The following is a 14818-nucleotide window of genomic DNA, read 5'->3' on the forward strand; positions in this document are numbered from 1 at the left end:
ATGGTATGAAGCTTGCACACTGTGTACAAACTTTTTATTTGATTTTCAAATCAAGCTTTATTTGAACAACGTATACAATCACAGAGCGAGACTGACTGAAGCCAGCGGGACTGAGGGAAGAAAATGAAAGTAAACATCAAGTGAAAAGACCAAATAAACTCCAAACACGAAGACGGCAACGGTGAAAAACGCAAGGGTGGCACTTTTCAGACGAGTAAAATCATTACTTTTAAGGCCGCGAGTAACTGACGTTTGAGAGAGTCGCTGCAGCTTCACGTGGGAGAGAAAGAAAAGTTGTGTAGGCGATTGTCACACCTATATTGACTTGTACCGAAGATGTATTATCTACAAACCAGCAGTTTTGCATGTGTTCCTCATCTCCAGAAGGGAAAAAAAATAAACCACACAAACATAATCATTCACTGTTGCAGAATTTAGTTTGCAGGAGGCGATGATGAAAGGGTAAAAAGACAACCATCAGAGGGAGAGCGAGACAGAGTGAGAGAAAACAGGACTACTGCTGTTTTTCTCTAAGCAGGAAATGAAGCTGCTCTATTCGCCTCAGTGGTTGTCCGCTTCTCTTTCATCTCTTTTTTTTTTTCCCCCTCACTGCCAAAACAAAGTTCCCGACCATCAAATTATAAACGTAGTCGTCTTTTTCATTAACGTGACGATTGTCCGCATGTTGTGTTCATGTTTTTCTCATCACATCCTTTTTTTTTCATTTGAATAATACTGAACGTTTTTTGGTAGAGAAGGTACTTTATGTAAAGGAATGATGGGGCATAATAATTCACTGTTACATTATCGCTGTTCTGCTTCTGAAATTATTTAAACAAATTTGGAAAAGGCTCCAATTTTCCATGCAGGCTAATAACTCATTGAAAGTCTCTCGTGGAGTAAAGACGAGTTAAAATTAAATTTCTCTTAGGGTTAGAAGATGAGGCATTGGCTTTTTTTTAATCTGACAATTCAATCTTGTTCCATAAAAAAGTATAGATTAAAGGTGAATTATGTAATAAATCTAAAGCAACTGGCCATAAAATCCTCCTAATATGTCACAGAAACTCAGGAATAATGTTCATATAACAAACTGAACTCACAAACAACAACAGTACAGACAAAATATTTGCATTAAAAAATATATTTTGCAGACTGCAAATCATGTTTATGTTGTGAAATCATGTTTTGACATGTGGCGCCACCTACCGCCGTCTACCAATCATTAGCAGTCAGTAAAGTCTCAGCTGCCGAGCATCCACGGGTTGCCAGTTACGTCTGAAAATGAAACCTAAAAGACCTCAGTATTTTGAATTTGAACGTAGTAACCGTTTATGGCCACATTCTTACATATGGCACCTTTAAAAAAAACAAAAAACGACCTGATTACCTCAACATCACATTATTCCTAATCCAGTCTTAATCAAATAGGCACAAAGGTCCCAATTATGCATGTTTTTCTTGAACATACAGGTTTAGATGTTTCCTTTGCTCCAACACACCTGATTCAGATAAATGGCTCATCATCATTCTTCTGCAGTGATGATCTGATGATATGAATCAGGAGTGCTGGAGCAGGGAAACAAACATTTTAAAACATGTTAGGCAGTGAGTCTCATGCAGGACCAGAACCAGGATTGAGAATCCACATGATGGTTGTGATGATTCAGCTCTGAAATAGTAAGTAAAACCACAAACAGACACTTGTTTGTATCTGAAAAGTTATGCACTGCAGCTTTAATTTGTTGCCGTGGTTCGAAAAGGTAGAAAGGTTCTTGTACTCCACGTTTTGCTTACTACACAAACAAAGATGAATAACTTCCCTTCCGATATGCAAAGGCCACCGTAAGTCCCCCCCCCCCCCCCCCCCCCAAGTGCCCTTGGAAAACAGAGCTGTGAGGGGTTTACAATCTGCAGTCTCACTGCAGTTAGATTAATGATTCATTCTTCTACACTTGACCTTTAATGCGACGGAGGCTATAGATCAAAAAGTCCTTCGATATATCGATCATGGAGGTTGCCTGTCCCTGCTCCTGGAAAACATTCTTCAGCAGCGATCAGACTTCATACCAGAAACGGCTCATCCATCATCATCACCTGCTTCACTGACTGTGTTTGCTCCACCAAAGTGTTTATTTTTTTTTACCTCCGGTCTAATGTCTGTGATGATACCGGATCCCTGACTGTGCACATGTTATTTATTTTTATTTTTTTTCACACAGCATTTACAGTCAGTCACAGCACTGAAAGCAGCACGACACGAGCAATTATAAACCTCCAAAAATACATCTCCCTCTTTGCTCAGTCCCTGTCCGAGCTAATAGACTCTGCAGGAGAGGATTTGGGTTCAAATCGCTCAAGGGAAGGAAGCCGGAGAAAGGACAGAGTAAGAGTGTAGAAACTAACATGTGAAAAATACTGTGTTTGCCTGTTAGCTAATCCTTAGCTGTTGATCTGCAGTGGACACTCGTAATACTCTCTGTACTGCATCCTCTCTTTATGTTGTACTATTTCAGCAGCACTGGAGAGAGTACTGAAATATTCTACTCTAGCACTATTTTGATAATATTTTACGTAAGTACATTTAGAAGTACTGGTCTAAAAATGTACTCAAGTTAAAAAAAAAAGTAGCTTGTTAAAAACGTCATTCACCTGTCCTCATCGCTCACCTATCCTCATCATTCACCTGTCCTTATCGTTCACTTGTCATCATCATTGGCCTGTCCTCGTTGTTCACCTGTGCTCATCGTTCCCCTGTCCACATCGTTTACCTGTCCTCATCATTCACCTGTTCTCATCGTTCACCTGATCTCATCATTCACCTGTTGTCATCCTTCGCCTATCCTCATCATTTACCTGTCCATATCACTCACCTGTCCTCATCGTTCACCTGTCCTCGTCGTTCACCTGTCGTCATCCTCCCCTGTCTTCATCGTTCACCAGTCGTCATCATTCACCTTTTCTCATCGTTCACCTGTTCTCAGCGTTCACCTGCCCGCATTGTTCACCTGTCCTCATCGTTCACCTGTCCTTATCACTCACCTGTTCTCATCACTCACCTGTCCTCATCGTTCACCTGTCCTCATCATTTACCTGTCCTCATCACTCACCTGTCCTCATCGTTCACCTCTCCTCATCATTTACCTGTCTGCATCACTCACCTGTCCGCATCACTCACCTGTCCTCGTTGTTCACCTGTCCTCATCGTTCAGTACTCAGATGTGATTTAAAAGGTAGTGAAGTACAGAATTTCCAAAGAAAAAAAAATACTTGTGTAAAAGTAAAATTACACATTTTGAAAATTACTTTAAAAACACAAACAATTACTCAATAACTTACTCAATTACAGTAACATTGGTAAATGTAGTTGATTACTTTCCACCTCTGTATTTCAGTACATGTGCATGCAGACTTCAGACAAACACATCAACAGACATGTCAAAGTTTTTCATAAGACACCAGACTGGACAATAAAAGTATCCGATAGAGATAAATATATATATATTTTTTTATGTTTATTTCTAAACATTTCAGCAGAGAAGACTCAAAGGGAGACTTTAAGGAAGGGGGGAAATAAGAGATGAGGACAAAGTCTGACAGAAAGAGAGGGATTTGTTTTCAGCAGCCGAGCGGCACAAGGACAGAGGGCTCAGAGTTGACAGGAGAATGAAAGATGAAGATAAGTGGCATGAAAAGGATATTGCACACTTGTTTATGTTCCTCTGTAGTGTGTGCAGTTGGGCCTCCATCTATCATCTCGTCTTCTCTTATTAGTTTTATGGAGAAATCCATGCAAAAAAAAAAAAAGCAATAATAAACGACACAGTGGATTTAACTTGATGCCCATTCTGAATTTAGGTTATTCTTTCCATTTCTTACCTTTTATAATTACACATTCTTAAACACTATTCGGATCTCATTTTTTTTATTATTATTTATTAAAAGCAACTCACAAACTAATTATATAATTATTCAAATAGTCGGTGATACATTTTGTAGTCACTTATTTTACTAAATGGGTAATTGCTGCAGCCTGTAATTGACCACACTGTTATAATAGCTAATGTTGTGGAAGCAGTACTTAAAAATATGTGAGTGCATATGAATGCAGAAATAGTTAATCGTGAGGAATATGTAAAGGAGGAGACCATGAGTGGAATGAATGAAACTTTGCTCAATACTTGGTTGTTAAAGTAACTTTCTTGAAGAAGGCTTGGAGCCATCATCACCTCACTGCTCCTCATGCTCCAGATGGCCAGTCCTCTCCACGTATGAGATTCACTTGATGCCGTTTTGGTGCTTGGTGCCATGAGTTGATCTGTTCATGCCATGTGTTGGCATGAGGAACTGGTGGACAGATTCTGTCCTAAAGCCATTTTATCCTCTGGAAGGATGCAAAGAAGGAGACGAAGAAGGAGGAGGAGGAGGAGATTGTTGGAGGGTGTGAGGAAAAATAGAATTAAGCAAATGCATAGCAGCTTAGGCCGTTTCTGAGATGCTCGGATGATCCGTCATGTGTAAAGGTCACATGACCAGCGCCCGCATTGTTCTCCGAGCAACTGTTTGGAGAGCGAGTTAAGGATGAAAGGAAGAGTTCAACACGGATAAAGGAGTTAAAAGGGATGAGGATTGCAACAGGATGAGGATTATCTGTCGCTGGTTTCTCTAGATTTGGTTTGTTCCCAGACTTTGGTGTTTGTTTGTTTGTTGGAGACTGTGGGCGTTAAAAAAAATGATTCATTGTGATTCACTAACGAGGCTTCCTGGTTTCTACAGAATTTCCGCAGCGTGACGAGTGGAGACTCACACATGACATTTCATCAGGCATCGATTTCCTCAGCAGCTGTGGTCACACTGACCAGGTGTGGGCTTCCTCTGACCTCATGCTTCTGCTGCCTTCTCTTCTCTGAACACACTGGCTTTGGTTTTCAGATGTTTCTGCTGACACACGCTCATAGCTTTCCCCTTTTGGCAAGCGGCAGTTTCATCTGTTTGTGGTTTTTCCATTTATTTTATAGCGATTTCTCAGCGGCGTGGAGACAAACACCTCGGTGACTCATGCTTTGCTTCAAGTTCAGATTCATGTGCTTTTGAGATTAAGGAACCAAATATTCTCATCACCGTGGTCTTTATCTTCTTTCTGTCAGCTTCTAAATTCAGACTAAACATGTCTGGGAATGGATGTTGTGGATTTTATTTCCAGTGAAGTTTAACCCGGTTTTAATCCGTGTTTAGACCAAAAGTAGGAGAAGGGAATGATTTCATTTTTGTTAATGGCAGGATGGAAAGAGAACATGGAGTAGGTGGGTCAATTAAGAAAAAAAGTAGAGCATGCAAACTCCTTATGTCCCTCTGTGAAACACTGAAGGGCATGGGATATGCCTGAAAACACTGTTTAGCTGTGTTGCCAGAGGGAAATTCTGAAAAAATAACATTTTCACAGTGTAAAATATTTCCCATGCATTAATGTCAGTGGGGGAAGTAAACAAAATCTGGGATTCTACAAAAGCTAAACTTGCAATGGGAACAGACTTCAATCTTCACTGGAATCCTCACTGAAGAGACTGAGAACAGCAACAAGGAAGCTTTGTAATGTTTCTTAACCCTTAGAAAACAGAGCATTTTGGCTGCTTTTTTTTCCATCACTGTTAAAACGTATTCAGAGGCTATAAGAATGTGTCATATAGAGTCTTATAGCATTTTTATGCAGTACAAAATAGGCACAGGTCTTTTAGGTTCCGTTTTCTGACGAAACTGGCAACCCGTGGTTGCTCGGCAGCTGAGACTCTACTGACTGCAATGATTGGTAAACGACGGTAGGTAGCGCCACATGCCAAAACATGATTTGCAGTCTGCAAAATATATTTTTTAATGTCAATATTTTGTCTGTACTGTTGCTGTTGGTGAGTTCAGTTTGTTATATGAACATTATTCCTGAGTCTCTGTGACATATTAGGAGGATTTTATGACCAGTTGCTTTAGATTTATTACATAATGCACATCTAACTCAACAACACATAGGAGGCCTGGGTTAAAGCCTGAATATGTAATCTATAAACACACACCCCTCAGGATGTTCATATAAGGAGTTGGGTTTCAAGTATTTACTGTACTGATGGTGTGAATTTCCTCTATTAGCCTATAGATGTAAGATACTATACCAGGAGTAAGTGTTGTATTTCTGAGTGAGTGTGTGAGACAACAAGTAACAAATCAGGGGGTAAAAAGTTTGCACATTTGAATAGGATGGAGGGAGGAGGAAAATAAAGGACAAGAAGAAGTTGAATAGTAACTTTGCTCGATAAAGATCAGAGCGTCGTCTGTTGTCAGGGGCTCTTTTTTGTTGACAATCTCGACGTGGATCAGATTTAAGCTCTGACTGTGTGCCTTGGTATGAAAGGACTTTGTGGTGAGGGGGCTTTTTGGTGAATTTGGGTAAGACCAGTGACAAAGCTTCTCCGTTTGTGCCAAATCACGTTTTTATGCTACGATGAAAGACCAAGAGCAGAGCTCACGTCTTTTCTTTTTTTTTTTGTCTCACAGAAATTGATATGGAACAAATCCATTGAGCCCCCCAAAAAAACCCTTGAAAGTGAGTGAACTCTAGGAAGCATTTTCAAGTAATGTTCATGCACGCAGAGACAGAACACTCTCTATAGAAAGTGATTTTGAGAAACATTTACTTTTAGGGAGTGTGTAATAATTTGTTTTAAGCTCTTTGGTAGCAGTTACTGAGGCGAGTGAAGACAGACACAATGTTGAGCCTCGAAAAAAGCCTAAAAAATTTAATTTCTATAATAGAAAAAAGTTAACATTTATTATTAACCAGCACTACTAAATTCCTACCGCTAACCAAACCCAAATTTTAACCCTAAAACCAGGTCTTAACCCCAAACCCCCCCCCCCTTTAACCCTTAGTGCTCACATGGTACGGGTTCTGTGCTGCAGGTGCTCCATTGGTAAATTGTTGTGGGAATAAAACACCACTCCTTATATGGACATCCTGGTGGTGTGTATTTATAGGTCACATATTCAGACTAACACACAAAATGTGTTATTGTGTCCTTGAGAAAAACCTAATATGTTATTTTTAGTAGTGATATAAAGTAGCAATAATAGTGCAAAAGCCACAAAATAGACGTTTTTCTTTTTGTCCATTAAAACGAGGCCAAGCGAACTTTGAATTGTGAAGTATTTCCAAATTTCACTAATTCAATAAATGTTTTGAGTACTTTTTGCTCAGATGTGTTTATATAGTTGTTGAAAATGAAAACATTTCATCAGGAAAATAAGAATATAAGACACTATACTGCACATATTTATCGCCTCTGTTTTTACAATATGTTTTAAAATAGTGATTGGAAAAAGCAGCTGAAACGCTCTGCGTTCTAAGGGTTGAAGAAAGCACCAAATACAAGAACACACATACAGAGACAGAGTCCAGAGAGTGAGAGACATCTCTAACATAAACGTCTAAAGTCTGTCTTCACTCTGAGTCGTCAACACTTGATATGTATATGCAACCTTGTCTCCTGAACATCGTGATCCCTCACGTCCACTGAACTGCGTTCTCACTTTACTCTGTGTAAGGAATTAATTTTCTGAAACCACTGACATTACCTATAAACAGTGTGTGACAGATAAACATCTGTCTGTCGCTATTACCAAACTCAAAACCATGACATTTTTCAGTAAATAAAAGATACCAGATGATGTTATTGATGGTCACGACATCTATTTATTCAAATATTTACTTCATATTGAAATAACTTAAACTTGCTGCAAGAATGCAGTTCAGTTTATTTGGGGTCACACAAATGTAGCAAGAAATGAATTTGACTTTTTTTTTTAATCATTTTCACAAATCTATTGTTCTTCTTTAACAATAAAAATTAAGACACTAGAAACAAACAATAGACTCTTTCGAAATGGATGGAATTCTTCTGGACCATAATAATGAATTGGACAGTTGAACTAAACAGAGTACTGGCATGTTATTTGAAGTATCACTGTGGAAATAAAAATACCAGGAACATTATTTCTGACAAGACGACCTTCATTTTTACTTGTGTACATTTGATAATTGTGACCACGCCCCCAAAAGTAGCAACAAATCGGACCGGGGCAAACCAAGTAAACAAAGACAAAAGTGATTTTTTTCAAAATGAGGGATTTTCATATTTTTTTTCAAAATTGTGCAAGTTGAAGTTTCGAATAAGCCACTACATGCTTCAAATGACAGTATTGTGTGTGTTAAAACCGTAAACATTGTATTTGAAGTAGGGTTGTTTGTTTTTTCGGCCAATCAGCTGCTCCACAGAGAGGAAACGCATGGCTAATTTATATGCAGCAGCACCTGCGGAGGCTCCTCACTGCTGCTGTGCTCCGAGAAGCTGTTTATGTTCACCATTAAATGAGGATAGACTAAATCTAAATGGACTGAACTAACTAAATCGTGGATGTACTTCTTAACCAAGACAGAGGCCTCTGGTCGTGCCTACGCTTCTCTCACTTCTGCTATGCTAGCGGACGCGTTAGCATAGCATTTAAGCTAGCGGACTTTATGCTAACGTGTTAGCATAAAAGTTAGCAGACTTCCAAACTTTCCCCAGAGCTTATGTACAACAAACGGATGGAAGACAGCAGGACATGGGAATAACTGGACACATGGAGAACAGACACAGTCGTAACTTCTGAGATGACAACATGGCGCCAGCACCCCGGACCTCTTATTAACCTTCTTTATGGGGTGAGTTTTCATTGACATCGTTAATGTACGTTATGTTTGTGTTCATTGGAAGTCATGTACGGGTTTTTCATGCTAGACGCCGTCTTTTAATAATCCACTGTGCGTTTCAGAACGTTATGTGGCTACATTGCTATTAGTATGAATAACAAATCAACACAATGTGCTTGAATAATGTGTGACTGACACAGCTTTGTGTATTAAGTATTGACTGCGATGCTAGTGATTTAACAACGAGCTGAGAGTTAGCACATTCAGCAACAGATTGAACTATCCACACTACAACACACAGCCACCGTAATGTATTTTATTTTATACTAGAAATATCATGTATCTATATTTGATCCTTCTATTTATAACTATATCTTATATATAGATAAGATATAGAAGATAAGATATCTTAGATATATCTTCTATATATTACCTATTACCTCTACATGCTCACAGAGATCCATATCCACCATCACCACAATTTTTATTTCTTTTTCATTTGAGTTAGTTTTCATTATTTTTTAGAGCAGGTTTGTTTGTTTTTGTAATTGCTTAGTTTTAGTTTAGTTTTTATTAGTTTTGGTGTTTAGAGTTTGAGATTATTTGTAATATGGAGTATTTGTCAGGTGCAAATACTCCACCAAAAAGTTAATAATAACTATTGTTTCTCAAATAAAACCTTTCACAATTGCTGGCAGAGAGAAAATTAACACACTTTCATATGAACCCAAAAGGATTATGTATGAAAAAATGTACAAACGCGTAAAATAATAAGGAATAATTCATTTTGTAAACACACAACTCTCAACTTTTATTTAAGTATATATATATTTTTTCAAGTTTAGTTTCCGTTATTTCATGAAGTATAATAACCTCCATCCACATGGACATGTTACACACTAAATATACTCAAACAAAAACATGAGAAAGTCTTTTACGCAGGTGGAAAACATGCGGAGCAATCTGTGCGTTCACTCACATCTGAGTACACCAAAAAAAAAAAGCGTGGGAAATGGTTTTCACCTGGCGTGGATACAGTTTCATCCTCTCAGCCGTGAGAGTTTATTAGCTGCTTAATATGTGAGTGCAGAGGGAGTTTCCCTGCTGTCCAAAGTGCTGCATTCCTCAACACACACACACACACACACACACACACTGGAAACCAGACCTTCACTTGCCATCTCTCTTTCGCTCTATTACACCAGCACACACACTCCAACCTCTCCATCTCGCCCTCTCTCATTTTCTCTCCCGCTTTCACCCGTTCACTCAGTCCCTCGCTCACACTCGCAGACGCCCACACACTCCTGTAGGTGTAATGTTACAGCTCGGCCTGTTAACATTCCCCCGCGCCGGCCGCTGAAGCTTTCCAGATTGTTGTGTTTAGACAAAAACGCTGCCGCAGAGGAGTAGTAGGAGGTGAGCGACGGAGAACATTAAAATTATGAATAAACATACACGTGTGCACAGAAAGGCACGAATATCCCTCTAAACAACTCGAGTCGTACACACAGGCCCGTGCACCCAGTTGGCACACACCCTGCACAAGGACCCTCATATTTCCGTATCTCATTATACTGTTAAATTTCAGCCTCGTGAAAGTGGCCTATTTGATTTAATTGAGAAGCAGAGTGTAAATGAAGGCCTCAGTGCAGTTTGTTTTCACTGGTCTCTGCAACTTCTCTGCTCTCATTCCTAATCATTTCCTCAAAGAACCTGTCACTCTCTTCACATTTATTTCCATCTTTTTCCACTCTCTCTTCACATTTTCTTTCCCTCTTTTAATCTGAAATGTCTTCTCTCCTGTTTGCACTTTCACTGAGGACAAGAAAAAAAAAAAAGAATATTGCAGTCACGTGGATACAGACGGCACACTGCGTCTGAATAGTTCACAGTTAAATGGCTGTAACTGCCGGGAAAAGTGGCAGTGGCTTTAATCTTGATTTTTATTTTTATTTTTTAAATAACCGCCTCCTTTCAAACTTGACATTTTGCCTGTGTCGTTTGATGCCACCGACACAAACCGTCCAAAAGATGTCAAGAGGTCAACGTCGACTCACCCACTCACGACTCCCTTACAGTGAGTTTAAGGTTGTTGTTTTTTTATTCAAAACTTCCTGATAATTGCAGCTGAATTGTGTATTTTGGAATATATTTATTTTTCTTTTCTCGTGTTGTGGTCTATGACATCTTTAGATTTTTTTCTGACAAAACACAAGAGGATTTTAAAAACCCCTGCAAGTCGTTTCACAACACTTCAGCTGTTTTTGTTTGGTCCAAGAAAGAGAGATTTACAAGTTGTAGACTTTTGTAGATGATTAGACATTTTGAAACAGCTGACAGATTTGAATTACATTCATTGTTATTTTATCGTTTGTATTTGTTACTTCAACAGATCACTCCAATGACATCCAAGCCAATGTCAGTCCTTGCTTATCGTTTCTCTTCTGATGTACCGGTGTCTTCCTGTGGTTAAAGCTCCAACCATCAACCACAACATCCTGGTTCACGTCAGGTCAGTCATCTCTTCCTTTTTTATTCTGTGCCTATCATTTCTCTCTCTCGACTCAGCTTTGTGGCTAAAGCAGCATTTTCTGAAAATTATACTAAAAGCTATCAATTTCTCTGAGAGCAGAGCTTTCCTCCATCAACAACCGGCTCCTTTTTGCCCAACATTCTGCGTTTTCACATATTCTGCTAGCATACAAGCAGTATTTATTTATTATTCTTTAAATATTCTTTATCCATGTCCACCCTATTGAGAGGACATGGATGGAGCATTCACCTGTCCACATCACTCACCTGTCCATTTCACTCACCTGTCCACATCATTCAACTGTCCTCACCATTTACCCATCATCATCATTCACCTGTCATCATCATTCACCTGTCCACATCATTCACCTGTCCACATCACTCGCCTGTCCTCATCAGCATTCACCTGTCCTCCTCATCTCTCACCTGTCCACAACACTCATCTGTCCTCATCACTCACCTGTCCTCATCCTTCACCTGTCCTCATGATTCACCTTTCCTCATCACTCACCTGTCCACATCACTCACCTGTCCCCATCCTTCACCTGTCCTCATCACTCACCTGTCCACATCACTCACCTGTCCTCATCCTTCACCTGTCCACATCACTCACCTGTCCCCATCCTTCACCTGTCCTCATCCTTCACCTGTCCTCATCCTTCACCTGTCCACATCACTCACCTGTCCTCATCATCCTTCACCTGTCTTCATCATCATTCACCTGTCCCCATCCTTCACCTGTCCTCATCACTCACCTGTCCACATCACTCACCTGTCCCCAACCTTCACCTGTCCTCATCCTTCACCTGTCCACATCACTCACCTGTCCCCATCCTTCACCTGTCCTCATCCTTCACCTGTCCTCATCCTTCACCTGACCACATCACTCACCTGTCCACATCACTCACCTTTCTTCATCACTCATCTGTCCTCATCACTCACCTGTCCTCATGATTCACCTGTCCACATCATTCATCTCTCCACATCACTCACCTGTCAAAAGCATTCACCTGTCCTCATCACTCACCTGTCGACATCACTCACCTGACTTCATCACTCACCTGTACTCATCCTTCACCTGTCCTCATCATCCTTCAACTGTCGTCATCACTCACCTGTCCACATCATTCACCTGTCCTCATCATCCTTCACCTGTCCACACCATTCACCTGTCCTCATCATTGAAAAAAATACTCTAAAAAGTACAAGTACACAAAAAACCTACTCAATTACAGTAACGCGAGTAAATGTAATTAATTTCTTTTCACCAAATATAAAATAATATCTTTGTTATTTTTGTTGCAGTGCCAGACGATCATTATTTGGGTCACACAAACCATCCGGCCACTGTATTTAATTAAGCTTTTGTGGTTTTCGAGTTATCCTGCAAATAAACTGCACCAAAAACACAAACTCAAAAGATTCAGTGTCCAGCCTGTTACATTTTCTCTGCCTTCACCCTGTTTGCTCTCGAGCCCCCTTCTCTTTCAACTCCGTTTCCCTTCCTTTTTCATCCTTTACTTCCTTTCATCCCCGCCTCATACCTTTACTTCCTTCACCTCCTCGAGTTACCTGCTGCTGCTGCCCTGACATACGACTGAACCTTCTCTGTCTGACACAAACACTCGCAGTGAAGCATAGAGACGAGAATGAATGCTCGATTACTCTGCTCATGCTACACACACACACACACACACACACACACACACACACACACACACACACACACACACACACACACACACACACACACACACACACACAGACCGACTCGTTGACCCGTGCAACCTCATGGACTCGCTGACGGGGGGGAAAACACGGCACATACAAATCACACAAACACAAAGACGCTCACTCTGTTAAATGCAAGCGCAAAATGTCACACTCCAAATCCTCTCATTTCCTCTTTCCTGGAGGGGGTCAGTCAGGCGTGTGTGACACTCTTAGAGTATCGATAGCAGGGGCAGGTTTTTTTTTTGCTGGCCCGCTGAGACACACTACTACACACACACACATGCAAATACATGCACACAAGCGCCCTCACTCACACCCTTGTGTTCACTGGAGATGTGGTTCAAGTCCTGCTCAGTAACCCTTAACTGATACTGAATGCTCTGTGTGTGTGTGTGTGTGTGTGTTCTTGGATGATTTACAGCATCAGAGCAAAGTGATATTGAGATCCTTGTTGACTACATGCATCTTATACTTGCATGCCCGCGTATAGATGTGCATGTGTGTGTGTGTGTGTGTGTGTGCAGTGTCCATGTGTCCGTCATGGACCATTGCTGTTAACTGAACCCTGTGTTTCTCCCCAGACAGTCATCATCACCTGTGGAGAGTCTGTCTCCCACGTTAAATTGGTGCTCAGGTCAGTGTCTGAACATGTGTTTCTACTCACAAATAGTAAAAGGTATAATGAGCAAAATTATTTGTTATTAATATATGGGTATGGAACTTCAGCACTTTGTATTTACAAAGGAACATCCTTTTTATCACCTAATTGAAAAAGTCATTGAAATTTTGCTGATTTTCTGTCTTGAGTTATGCTGGAAGTTATAAGTAGAGACGGGAGAGGTATCTCTGAGATTTTGCATGTTTGAAAAAACATATTTAACATAAAAATCTTTGAGTTTTAGTCTCAATGTCCAAAAACTTGAAACTATGTACAGGCGTTTTTCCAACTTTCCTGTTTCTGGCGACAAAAAGACGATGTTTCTCTGGCTTCCTGCAACAGCGCGAGTATAATTACCGTAATAACCACATGTTGGCTTTGACGTGCAACGCCTTAGCTTATCACAAACTGCTACGTAATTACGGTAATGCAATGTCGTCCACCTCTGTCGCCTTCTGTGCACTCTGAACAACACAAAATACATTTTTCAACCCTGTTTTCTCTTAATTTCTTATGCATTACAGTACAAATAAACTGCAGTAGCAAATACATTTTGTACAGGCTATAAAATGATGCAGGTGTTTTTTGTTGATACGATCTGTTCACATTACTATTTTTGCACCAACATATCCAATCTTGCAGTGTAGACGTTTAATCATTCTGACTCAGGGCGTGATGAAACTTTTTTAATGCTTACATTTACACTCTCATAGCACTTGTTTGAGGTTAGGGAAAGGTTGTTGTCTCAGAAAACATCCACAGCACTTTAGTGGAACAAATCACTGCACCTTCACCAAAGTACTGTAATGTTCCTACACATTTGTGCATTACTGCTCATGTGAATATGCAGACGCGTCCATTAAAGCGGGTTACACACACACACACACATACAGCTCACGCGCAGTATCGATCGCTCCATGTTGCACTGATCAACATATTGACCAGAATAACCTTGTTATCTTTTCAGCACATGCACTCACAGTATGGATACTAATTACACCTACACTTGGCTGCAGGCAAACACACACACACACACAAGTATACAGAGGCTACATGTACCATGGAAACGTGTTTATTTTTACACTCGCACATACTGTACATATAACATGGAAGTCACGCACTGAATTGACTTAAACTGTCTATGATTACATGTT

Source organism: Microchirus variegatus, assembly GCF_963457635.1.
Source record: "Microchirus variegatus genome assembly, chromosome: 22".
Taxonomy (NCBI): domain Eukaryota; kingdom Metazoa; phylum Chordata; class Actinopteri; order Pleuronectiformes; family Soleidae; genus Microchirus; species Microchirus variegatus.